This window comes from Ylistrum balloti, unplaced genomic scaffold (genome assembly GCF_031769215.1).
Source record: "Ylistrum balloti isolate Yb309-2 unplaced genomic scaffold, AGI_CSIRO_Ybal_v1 Utg369794, whole genome shotgun sequence".
NCBI classification, from domain to species: Eukaryota; Metazoa; Mollusca; class Bivalvia; order Pectinida; family Pectinidae; genus Ylistrum; species Ylistrum balloti.
Window position 1 is genome coordinate 13,148 of NW_026781975.1, and position 13,147 is coordinate 26,294.

A 13,147-nucleotide genomic window follows, 5' to 3' on the forward strand; every position below is an offset into this window, starting at 1 on the left:
TTGACCATGTTTAGGTATGGTAAGAAAGATGCCAGAGCTGCACCCAGCTACGAGATGGCTGTCTTGCAGAACAGACAAGGAGCATTACCATCGGATAACGTTAATCCAAGCGCTCCTACCATGAGCACAGAGGCGACGGAGCCACAGAGGATGACAACATCAATATACCCGACTGCATTCCAACTAAGGACTGATGAGACTGGTTAGGGAGGTAATATTACTACCGTTAACAGGGGCATGGGGATTGCCTTCAGTCCATGGCAGTGTAGAGGGATTGGAGATATATGTATACATGGATGTATACCACCTGACAAATGTGCCTAGAGCAGAACTTGTGTGCAAAGTTCAAGGTCAGGGAGTTTTGAAAACGTTGCCGATCGGCGATGGGCTAGACGAGGGAGAGACAGTACCTATTTGTCTAGAGTGTATTCGGCCGTGCCTGAGGAACTGTGTTAATTATATATATATTCTGTGAAGAACTGTGCTAATTATATCTCTGTAAGTGAATTTATATTTTTAGGTAATATAGGTGGTGATAAAAGAACTGTGTTAATTGAACTGTGTTAAACTTAATTACAGGCCTATTGTGTTGGAACTTTTTTTTATATGGATTGATCTCCCGATAAATCTTAGGCAAGGGAGGAATGTAACACAATGGCCTTATTACGTAATGATTACATGATCCTGTTTCATTACTATTTCAAGATATGAATTTTATATTATATATATTAGTGCAACATAATCATGTTTTCCTGTGGTAGCGTAAACAATGCTAATACTGTGTGTATTGTGCATTAGGGTAATGGGTTAACTGGACGATAATGGAACATGGAGATAACACAGGCTAATAAAATAGATGGGTAGAAAGAATGAACGTACGTGGCAGTTGGTCAAGAGCCAAATAGAGTACCATTTCAAGATGGTCAAAGTATCAATTAATACAAATCAATTAAGTTCAATTTACACAATTTGATTGTATAGATACAGGTCAGCCGACCTGGGGCAGAACAGGTATGCTGACTTCCGCTGGAATGTTGTGGGCAGGGGAGTTGACCAATCGCTGACATTCATATGTCACAGATATTATAAAAGCAGCCTTGGAGACTTGCGGAGTTAGTCAGCTCGGAGAACCTTTACTGACGCCAACCTGCGGTCTCCGGCTACTCACATTCGGCCATATGAAACCAAAAATGTTATAGGAACTTTCGAACCTTTCGCCAAGAAAATTACTTAGTTATACACCAGTGTGACGGGTCGTCGGTCCACTGTTTTACTATAGTTGTAACGTATCCTGTTGTTATTCTCGTGGAGCCATACCTGGTGAATTATGTTAAATAAAACTTCGAACCTTTGGAACTTGGGTTGTTGAACTTTTGTCATTTCAATACGCATATGAACACCTGAAGTGTTATAAGCAGCACAAGAATTGGCCCTGTTTTCTGAGGGTCGATGATAACAAGTCAGAATTATTTGAGTTTTTGTCATTTAAACTCATGGAAATACCTATCGCAGAAGGAAAAGAAATCGTGACTACCCTGAAAAACGGCGTGCTATCCAACCCTGTCCGTGCAGAGACTTCTTCCATTGAGCCATGTTATCACGAGGAAGCAGACACTAGAATGATGGTGCACGCCATTCAAGCACTTCAGCTTTGTGAATTGTGGATTTTGTTTGGTACGGGGAAAAACCTGCGGTATTTTCCGGTTCATGATTTGTCAAGAGCGCTAGGTCCTGAAAAATGCCGTACACTGCCTGCATTCCACGCATTCACAGGATGCGATAATGTATCATCATTCGGTGGAAAAGGGAAGAAAACTGCGTATGATACATGGATGGTGGACAAAGAGGTGACACATGCATTTGACATAATGATGAAGTATCCGAGGTCAGTACGTTTTGGAGACTTTATGCCACTATTAGAACGATTTGTGATTTGCATGTATGATCGCGCCAGTCAGGAGACAGATGTCAATAAATGTAGGAAGACGTTGTTTTCAAGCAAAGGTAGGAGTATTGAATTGATCCCCCCGACGAAAGATGCTCTCTTGCAACATACGAAACGAGCGACACTTCAGAGTATCATATGGGGAAATTCAATGGATCCGAGACCTCAACAGCTCAAGCCTGAAGAGTTTGGGTGGGTACGCACTCCCATCGGATCATGGCAACCATTCTGGACATCGTTACCAGAAGCTTCTTCATCGTGCAAAGAACTGATACACTGTGGGTGCAAAAAGGGATGTAGGGGAGCATGTAAATGTGTAAAGTCTGCACTCCCATGTACAGCTCTCTGCAGTTGCAATGGTGATTGTAATAAGCAGCAACCGGAAGTTAGTGAAAAACATTAACTTTGAAAGAAAAAGAAATATTTAGAATTTGTGTTATGGATATACATGCATAGTCTTTTTTTATGTAGTTTTATGTTTTGATACAACCGGAAGTAATGGCAGGGCACAGGCTAAACACTCGTCCCCTCGTCCTGACCGAGTGGAAATTGAAATGGACGAGTGGAATTTACAGTAGCACCCGTCCCTGTGCCGAGTGAAAAATAATATAGGATATAATAAAACTATATCTACGTGTAGCACTATGAAGCAAAAGTTATCAATTAACGCAGCAACTGTGTTGGTTTCGTTTTCCGCTTTCATTATCGGCGGCGATTGATTCAGTGTTCAGATCCCTTGAGCGTTTGACTCGGAAGGCCTAAATACACTGTTCCGTGCTTTAGTATAACCCCGTTTGGTATTACAAGCGTACTAACGATCTTCTGCCTGACAACCTGCCGACATGGCCGACAAAAAAATACACCCCTTTTTTATGGTGCAGCATAGAGGTAATTTGGACATTTTGTGAATGAAAGTTGAACATATGCTGCCGTAATTAATGTGTAGTTTCATTATAAATAAAGTAGAATTTTCGTTGATAAGAAACGGAGATGATTTGAAGGTTCAAAATTTGACACTATGACGATGTTAACGTTAGGCCTAGCCTACCAGTATAGAAAATTAATGAATATGAGCTGCTTGTATTCCATAAAACAAGTTGTTCTGATTTTCAAACGTTCTCCCTAAATATTTAGGTATTATAGTTATGCTTATGAATTGACATTTACCAAGAACAGGCTGATATGTACGACCAATATTAAAACAAAAATAAAATAAAACACAGAGACTTTTCTGCTGTTACATTTAACAAATACATCATGTAAAACAGATAGACATTCAAACATGCGTATATTTTATTCTAAAGAGAAGAGAGAAGTCACACTATTATATCGTGATTTAAATATTGTTTGCTTACAGAATCTGAAAAAGCACAGAAAAGAAAATCATGTGAAATAAATGAGGGAAATGAAACTGAAAGTAAAGACAACAAAAACCAAGTTACAGAATCGAGTGTTTGCCAGGGCAATAAAAAGAAAAACAGAAAATATAGAAAGGAGTGGGAAACCAAGTATAAATGGGTTTCATATGATGAAGAAAAGGATGCAATGTTTTGTAAATTCTGCAGGGAATATCCCCCACTTGCAGATATTAAATCTCCATTATTTGAGGGGTGTGGCACTGGAGGAAATTTCCGTGAAGATACTCTCTTCCATCATAACAAATCAAGCAAGCATTTGAAATGTCAGGGGAAGTGGGAACTTGAACATAATAAATCTTCAACAAGTGCTCCAATCCAAAGAGCGTTTACACAGGCTGCAAAAACAATGAACGAAACAACAAGTAAAAGAATGTCAGCCTTATTTAACACTGTTTATTATGTAGCAAAGGAGAATCAACCGTTCATAAAATTCAAATCACTTTGTGAATTACAACAAAAAAATGGTATTGACATTGGAAAAATGTATCAGAACTCAGATGGGTGTCGGGATATTCTGTCAGCAATTGTTGAAACAGAAAAAACAGACATATGTGAAAAAATACAAAATGCCCGGTTTATCTCTCTACTTTCGGATGGCTCAACGGACTCGGCTGTAACTGAGCAAGAGACTGTTTTTGTCCGATATGTTGGTTCAACTGGTCGTCCAGTGACCCAGTTTGCCAGTATTATTGCCCTGAAATCAGCCACTGCTGAGGGTGTTCTTGATGGTATTGACAAAGGACTTGAGAACATCGGCTTAACTAGGGACCTTGTTGATGCTAAGATAGTTGGCTGCAATTTTGATGGCGCATCGGTAATGCTTGGTGCCAAAAATGGTGTTGCAGCCAAGATCTGAAATAGACTTGTTGGCAGAGATATTGTAGTGCTACATTGTGTAGCACATAATTTAGAACTGGGTGTTCTGGATGCCATTAAACAAGTGCAATATCTTAAAACTTTCCAGGCCACAGTTCAGCAGGTTTTCAAGTTTTATCATTACTCTCCAAAACGGAGGAGAGAACTTTGTGAAATTGCCAAAATCCTTGAGGAGACTAGTATCGCTCAAACAGGGTTACAGAAAACTCGTTGGATCGCAAGCCGTCATAGAGCTTTGGCTGCTTTAGAAAAAAGTTACCCCACTGTGGTTTACCATTTAAACCATGCAGCAAGTGCAGGCAAGGGGGAGGACAAAGCCAGAGCCAAAGGCATTGTCCAGGAGCTGTGCACTGAGCGTTTTGTGCGCTTTCTCCACTTTATGCTTGATGTGACCAAGATACTGGCAGATCTCAGCCGCCAGTTTCAAAATGATGAATTGTTCATCACAGATGTCACAGTGAAACTCCAAACCTGCTTATTGCGGTTAGAGGAGCTCAAGCACAAACCTGGTGACTACTTAACAAAGCTGAAGTCAAATCTTACTCAGGATTTTGAACTTCAAACTGGAATAGATCTGACAAGAAAGGTGAAAATAAAGAAATCACCAATGGACTTTGACAAAACATTCAAGGCATTCCTAGACAGTGTCATTGAATATGTTAATCAAAGATTCCAACCTATCCAGTCACCTCCTGTCAGTCTGTTCTCAGTGTTTGATCATGTAACTTGGCCACACTTCCCCTCGCTGCTTCAGTTTGGAACTGAGCAAGTTGAAGAATTGCTGGAGTTTTTCAAACCATTACTTAGTGAGGAGGAAAGGAAGGCAGTTCCTGAGCAGTGGCTTGAATTGAAAGTGAGACTCAATAGACAGAGGGAAGTAAGCCCATTTGCTACATATACCTCCCTTCTTGCTGCAAGACCTGACAGTTTGAAAGCAATCCTTCTCCTGATAGAGATACTCTTTGCTCTATCTCCAAGCACTGCAAAGTGTGAACGCAGTTTTTCTGCCATGAAAAGGATCAAGACTGGTCTTAGAAGTAGCTTAAACCAGGACAGTTTGGTTAACCTCATGCAGGTTGCCAACATGGATACATCTGTCCTTGATTACAACCCACTCCCTGCAATTAACACCTGGTTGGGCAATGCTAAGTTCAGGCGTGCTGTTACTGAACAGCCTACGGTCCAACCTTGTGCAAGGCTTCAGTCACTGCCACCAGCTGCTGCTGGACAGTCCAATGCTTCTGATGTATTTCCAGATCTCCCCCAAGCTCCCCCAGGATTACTGGAAACATATGAGTCTGACAATCATGATTCTGAAGTGTCAGACTTGGACACTGAATGATTCTGGAGTCTCCTTAGGGTTAAGTGTTAAAACAAAAACTAACATTGATAATTCAGAAAAAAATGTTTTCAAATAAAAAGAAACAATAAGTGTACACAAAATAGTTTGTTGATTGTATTTTAATGCATATGTGTAACATTACATACACAATACCATTATCGTCCAACCTGAAAAATGTAAAAAAAATATCAATTTAAATCTCTAAACAGAGGACTGAGAAATGCTAACTTTATTTAATTTTGATAATATAGGTCTTAATACATTCACTGTCACAGTGACACCATGATTCATGATCAATAATAAGCAAAATACAATATTTCTTAATATATATATATATGAAGGTTACGTACGCATTACAGTATTCATCAGACAGTGTACAGTGAAATTTCTTAAGTGCCGAGTGATTTTTTTCTGCTACTCGGCACAGTGCCTAGAGTCTTTTTATTTTTGATCTGAGCCCTGAATGGAACCCTGAGATATTATATTTTTTGCATTCTGCATTTACTATGCTTCCAGTGTAACTTGAAAAATGTATATCAAACAAAGAAACCCAAAGTTACACACTACTTTTTTAATTAAACCGGAAGTAACTTCTATCGTACAATAGAACATAATGTTGAATGTTTAGCTGTTTGTTATAGATAAATAAACTTCATGATTAACTGAAGTCAGTTACAATATCATTCAAATGTTTGTTGTGTTTACTTCTTATACCTCCAAATTCCAGGATTCATTAAACCGGAAGTACTTGCATTTCGCGATGTCTCCATATCTATATTTGCTTAAGAGACCCTGGTATATTCTCTAACCAAATTTCATGCTTTTACCACAAATTGCAGTATTTTTCAAAAGTCTGCTGTACTACTAGTACTTTGAACGCAAAATATCAGTTAGAAGCAGACGTTGTAGCCTTGAATGTTGAGAACAAATATATTATACTCGAGAATGATGAAGTAAATCAGTGTTCACAGCGACATGTTGATTTTTGCCTGATGCGCAACCCTGTCTATCCCACAAATTTGAGTAAGAAGTGTATTATTGCATTCATAACTATAGATGAAAACAAAATTTCCAAATTCTGTACCACCATCGTGGACCCTTCTGCTTCCATCCCTAGTGCTCAATATCTTGATCAAGGAATGTGGGTCATAACTACTAATTCTCCCACACGATTCTCTATTATATGTCAAGTAGGTGATGACAAGTTAGTGAATCAAATCATTCAAAACCCGATTGGAATTTTGACACTAGTGTAACAAAATAAGGGTCAATTACGTAATATATACAAACATATATTCATTATATACGTATGTATCTTATATACAGGAAAGTACACACAGGTCAGTCGGTGTATCCCATAACGACGCACCTGAGATCGCAGGTGGACTGGTTAACTCATTATAGGGGAATGTACATGTGTAACGTGAGGGTAATTACAGAAATGGCTATTGAGGCCTTTGATATTGACTATTAGAATTGGGATGTCAAACTTCGTTACGAAATTGAAATCCTGACCAGGACCGCCTAAATAGTATAGTATGTATCTTCAAGCTTTGTTCTCAAGTGTTAGTACCTGGCCAAAATCACATAAATTGACCATTAGAATTGGTAGGTCAAAATTGGGGAGAGGATGGTGAAGTATCGGGGGGATGGAGTGGTCACATGATCAAGAAATACACAACTTATGCCCAAATATGGTCACATTTCTTATCAGTTTCGTGTCAAAGGTTAAATCCGTATGGGCAGTGTGACCAGAATCTATAAATCGAGGTGTAGTTTGTTACTCAGGGAGTTTTGGGGAGAGCGATTGGACCGGCAGCACCTCTATACACTTTCTCTCCTCAATTCTCACTATTCGGCCCTGAAACCTAAAATTGTTTAAGTCCGTAGGATTATTTCACTTTTCGAACTTTTCGCCTCACCTGTGTATACTTCCTGGGATGATGCCTGTTGTGTAATTTAACGTCGATGTGTAAATAAAACTTTACGTTATAACCAAAAGAACCTGGGTTGGAATTTTATTCAAATTACGCCTGTATGGTGTTACATAGGCGTTAATTTTTGGTGCCGTGACCAGGATTTCAAAAGAAAACAATAAATTACACGACCAGGAAGTAGTATGAACGAAAATGTAAGAAGGACTATCAATCAAATCTGTATCGAAGCCGCTAGAGAAAGATTCCCAGAACAGTGGAAGGAGAAACCGGCGGCTATTGTGAGACCAATCTACTACGTTCCTTTACAGTGGAAGGAAAGAACGCCTAACAAGGCAAGCAGCAGAGAAAGAGCTCGAGGAAGACCTCGAGGTAGACCTTTTCCGGTAGACGACAGGAGACCGGAACAGTCATAGAGCAATTACTACACTCCGCTGACAGCAAAGAACCAACGGGACTCCAACTAGAAATATCAGCGTCAGAACAAGTAAGTGGCTCATTACGTCAGTATTATATTACCTAGCCTAATATAAAACATGGTCGAACCAAATGATCCAATGGCAAATGTAATTCAAGGGTTAACGGTTCAGATGGGGAATTTATATACAGCATTGGCCATTCAAGGGGTTGGTAATTCCATTACTACGTTTGAAGGGGACGCTAGGAAATACAAATCGTGGATTAAAGAAATTGAAAGATACGCGGCTTCTACCCAAATTCCGGTAGATAAAGTGAAATATTTGTCCGTTCAATCGGCAAAAGGCGCCGTAGCTGATTTTATTCAAAGATACCTCTCTGCGCATGATACCGCTTCTTGGGAGGAGTTAAAGCAACAGCTTCAGTTGCGTTTCGCAGACGTAACTGACTCCCAGCACGCGTTAGAGCTACTAGGTACAGTAAAACAGGGTAAGGATGAAAATGTCGAGGTGTTTAGTGAGAGGTTACTGGACATTGCTCGAGATGCATTTGAAGGGGCTGAGCAGCCAAATCCCATTATTGAGCGACAGATGATAGGTTTTTTCACTAAAGGCCTATACCACAATTATCTCCGAATGAAGATAATGAGGGAAAACCCAGCTACCTTAACTGACGCTCTAGCAATTGCAAGGCGGGAACAAAATTTAAGGAAAAGGTTTGCCCTTCACTCCAGGGGTGGAGCAAGCCATGATGGTGATCATAGTTCGCGTGACGAACGACCCATGGAAGTTGATCACTATAGAAACAGGAGGAGGTGCTACTCATGTAATAAGCCTGGCCATGTTGCCAAAGACTGTGGCAAAGGCGGGGCTGGGAAACATGATAGGCGTCAAGTAAACGCCTACCAGGGGTCCACAAAGCCAAGGGCCAAGCAGATACAGTGCTGGCATTGTGGTGGCCCGCACATGAGGGTCAACTGCCCACAGCTAACGAGAAAATCAAAAAACTAAGTAGCTTCTGTCACATCAAGGCCGATGACAGAAGTAGGCCCGAGATAGGTTGTACGTTTAGAATTAACTTGGCGGGTAATCCTAACTCCATTTTAGTAAAAATTAAAAAACAGAAATTTAGGTCATTAGTAGATTCAGGAGCGGAAGTCTCATTGATACATAGGCGGGTGTATCAGATGTTAAAAGATCCTCCGAAGCTGACAAAACAGAAAGTCTATCTACAGTCAGTAAATGGTAGTTCATTGACTATCGACGGGGCGACGTCACTAACATTCCAGGTAGGAAACGAGACCTTGACTCACAAATTTTATGTAGTTAAAGACATGAATCGAAACATCATATTGGGAAGAGACTGGTTACAAGACAATGGTGTTCGTCTGTATTTTGATTTAGGTTGCCTAAGGGTACGAAGGACCTATGTACCGTTAGAGGAAGATATTCATATTTCGTCAATCGTGCGAAACAATAGGGAAGTAGTTCTAAAACCACAAACCGTAACCATCTGTGAAGGTAAGGTTAAGAATAGGGACTATTTACAAAACGCGACATTACAAGTGTCGGCTATAGAATCAGGTTATACTTATGAGGAACCAGGGTTAATGGTTGCAAATTCTATAGCTAAGGTAAATGAGCGCCACGCACTTCCAGTGATGATTGTTAACAGCACTAATAAAACGATCAAACTCAAGAAGGGATGTACAATCGGGAAGGTCGTTAATGTACCGGGATGTGTAATGTCTGTCAATATACCCCGGGGGTCAAAAGGTGGACACGGTGACGAGTCAGTGGATATAGAAAATGAACTTCAGGTAACAGCAGAACATAGACCGTTTATTGAGGATTTAATAGATAGAAATCAGGAACTTTTTGCCAAAACCGATTCAGATTTGGGTAGCACAAAAACAGTAGAAATGAAAATAGACACTGGGACACATCCTCCAATTAGAATGAGACCATACAGAACTCCGCTCAATAAAAGAGGGATCATAGATAATGCTATTGATGAGATGCTTCAAGCTAAGATAATCAGCAGATCAACTTCTCCATGGAGCTTCCCTGTAGTTATAGTGGAGAAAAAAGATGGAACAAAACGATTCTGTGTAGATTTCAGGCAATTAAACAAAGTCACAAAAGTTAATTCGTATCCGCTACCGTTAATTGATGATATTTTGGCATTGTTAGGAAAAGCTAAATACTTTACGACTCTAGACTTAAAGTCAGGATACTGGCAGGTAGCAATGGATGAACGAGACAAAGAGAAAACTGCATTTGTTTGTCACAAGGGGTTATTTGAATTTAATGTAATGCCATTCGGGTTGTCAAATGCTCCAGCAGTGTTCCAGGAACTCATGTCCAGAGTGTTACAAGGTTTCGAAGATTTTGCCATTGCGTATTTAGACGATATTCTGATATTTTCTTCAACTATTGATGAACATTTAAAGCATATTCAGCAAACATTTGACAGACTGAAAAGACACCATCTAAAACTGAAGTTAAAGAAGTGTTGTTTCGTTCAACCATCTACAAAGTATCTAGGCTTCGTTATAGATAGAAATGGTGTAAAACCTGACCCTGACAAGGTCAAGGCTATTCAATCCATGGCCGCTCCTAAGTCAGTGAGAGAAGTACGAGGATTTATAGGCATGGGAAGTTATTACCGACGTTTTATACCAAACTTTTCGAAAATAGCTGAACCATTGATAGAATTGACCAAAAAGTATGCAAAATTTAAATGGACCTCTGATTGCCAGGAAGCGTTTGACTTTCTGAAAACAAGTTTAACTGTTGTACCTGTGCTGGCCTACCCAGACACTGGTCTGCCGTATACTTTATACACTGATGCCAGTGACACATGTGTGGGGGCGTGTCTCACCCAAACACACAATAGTGAGGAACGTCCGGTATATTACCTGTCTCATAGATTATCTAATACACAGACACGGTGGTCAACAGTAGAGAAGGAAGCATTCGCTATTCACTACTCGCTTCAGAAGCTAGATCATTACTTGCACAATGCAGAGTTCGTTATCAAAACTGATCATAAGCCGCTTAAGTATCTATTAGAATCACCTATGCAAAACAAGAAAATTCAACTATGGGCTTTAGGGATAGCCGGATATAACTGTAGGATAGAATACATAGCGGGACCAGAAAATAGTTGTGCCGACCTTCTGTCGCGCACTCCTCAGAGCGTGGAAGTGTCAAGTGAGGACAAGTTAAATGGTGAACCAGATATCAGTGATAAAGCATTTGAAATTAATACTTTGAATTCCAATAAATTCAGCCCTAGGGAGTTCGCCAGCAGTAAATTAGATTATCAAGAAGTAGCTGAAAAACCTATCAGTGATATAAAAGGTTACGATTTAATTACAGAACAACTAAAAGATAAGGAAATACAGCAAGTCAAAAGTCAGTTAGAACAAGGGAATGCGAAGGGTCATGTACAAAGACATTATATGGTATTAGAGGGAGTTGTTTATTATCTATCTGACCCCGATGACGAACCAGTACTTAGGTTGTATGTACCAGAACATATTAGGTGGAAGGTAGTTACACAATATCATGATGAGAACGGACACATGGGCATAGATAAAACATTTGACTCCATTAGACAAAAATATTTTTGGCCAAACCTATATAAACAACTGTACGATTACATTAACAGTTGTGTCACGTGTCAGACTCGTACGCTAAAGAAAAGAAAACCAAAATTACAGGAAACGGATATACCGCCATATCCTTTTGCTAAGATAGGACTAGATTTATCAGGACCGTATCCAAGAACTCTATCCGGGAATAAGTATATAATCAGTTTCGTAGATATTTACAGTGGTTGGCCGGAGGCGTTTGCTGTGCCAGACAAGTCGGCAGAGAACATAGCCCACCTGTTAATTGAAGAAATATTTCCTAGGTATGGGGCTCCTTTACAAATTGTAACAGATAATGGGACAGAAAACGACAATCGTGTCGTGAAACATGTGCTCGAAAGTTTAAACATAAGCCATGTAAAAACATCTTACTATCACCCACAAAGCAACGCAAAAGTTGAGAGATTTCACCGAACGTTACACGACATCCTATCCAAAAAGATAGAAAATGAATTGACAACATGGGATTTGTACCTAAACCAAACGCTAGCTGCGGTCAGATTTAACATCAGTGAATCGTCGAAGTTCTCTCCATTCTTCTTATTATACAGCAGGGATGTCGTACTCCCCATAGATAGCTTGCTAAAACCTAGAAGGAAATATATGGGGGAGGAACAACACAAAATAGCTCTAGAACAGCAGCACAAGTCCTTTGTTTTAGTCCATCGGTATTTAAAGAAAGCCAAAAAGCGCCAGGCTAAGTACGCCGATAAAAATAGCCAGCCTCTAGAGTTCAAAGTGGGTGATCCAGTATATTATAAAAATCATTTAAGGAAAAGTAAGTTACAGGGTAAATGGCAACCTTACTATAGAATAATTGAACAGACAACACCTGTGACGTTCATTATAAAAAGCCAACTTGACGGGCGCACCACTAAAGCGCATGCTGAACACTTACGTTTGGCAAAAATAGATGAATGGGAGCTACCGACCAAGCAAGGCAGACAGCTTAGACAATCCACTTACGTTGTGCCGACAAAAGACAGTGACAGCAGCGAAGAGGTATCTTCAGACTCTGACTCTGATACACCACTGGCCAAGATATCCAAAAGGTTCCGTAAGGAGCGGGATAATTCCTCCGAGGAGGAGGATATTCCGTTAATGGAGTTAGCTAAGAGACTTCGACAGCGTAGATCAGAGGTTACTAAAAATGATAATGACCTTGAAGGTTCAGATGTAAGCGATGATGAGCAACAGTCCTTATATCCCCATAATGATAGCTCTTCAGAGCTTGATGACGAGGAATTAATGTCTGTTGATCATGTTCTTGAAAAGCCAAAGGTTAAACGTGGCAAACCTAAAACAAAAACTAGTAGGTCGGTTAAGAATTTGCTGGTAGCAATAACTGACTTATTATAGGCCTTGGTAATGTAAATATTGTAGTCTTTATTTCTTTGTAGGGAAAAGAAAGGCAAGATGAAGCTTTTCTTACTAATACTTATACTTGGTTTAACCAGTGCTATTATTGTAGAAGAAAATGTCGTTTTTCACAAGGTTAATGATGTCACGACTACCAGGTCAAGGTGGTTGGTCACTTTTGTATTGGATATGAAGCCC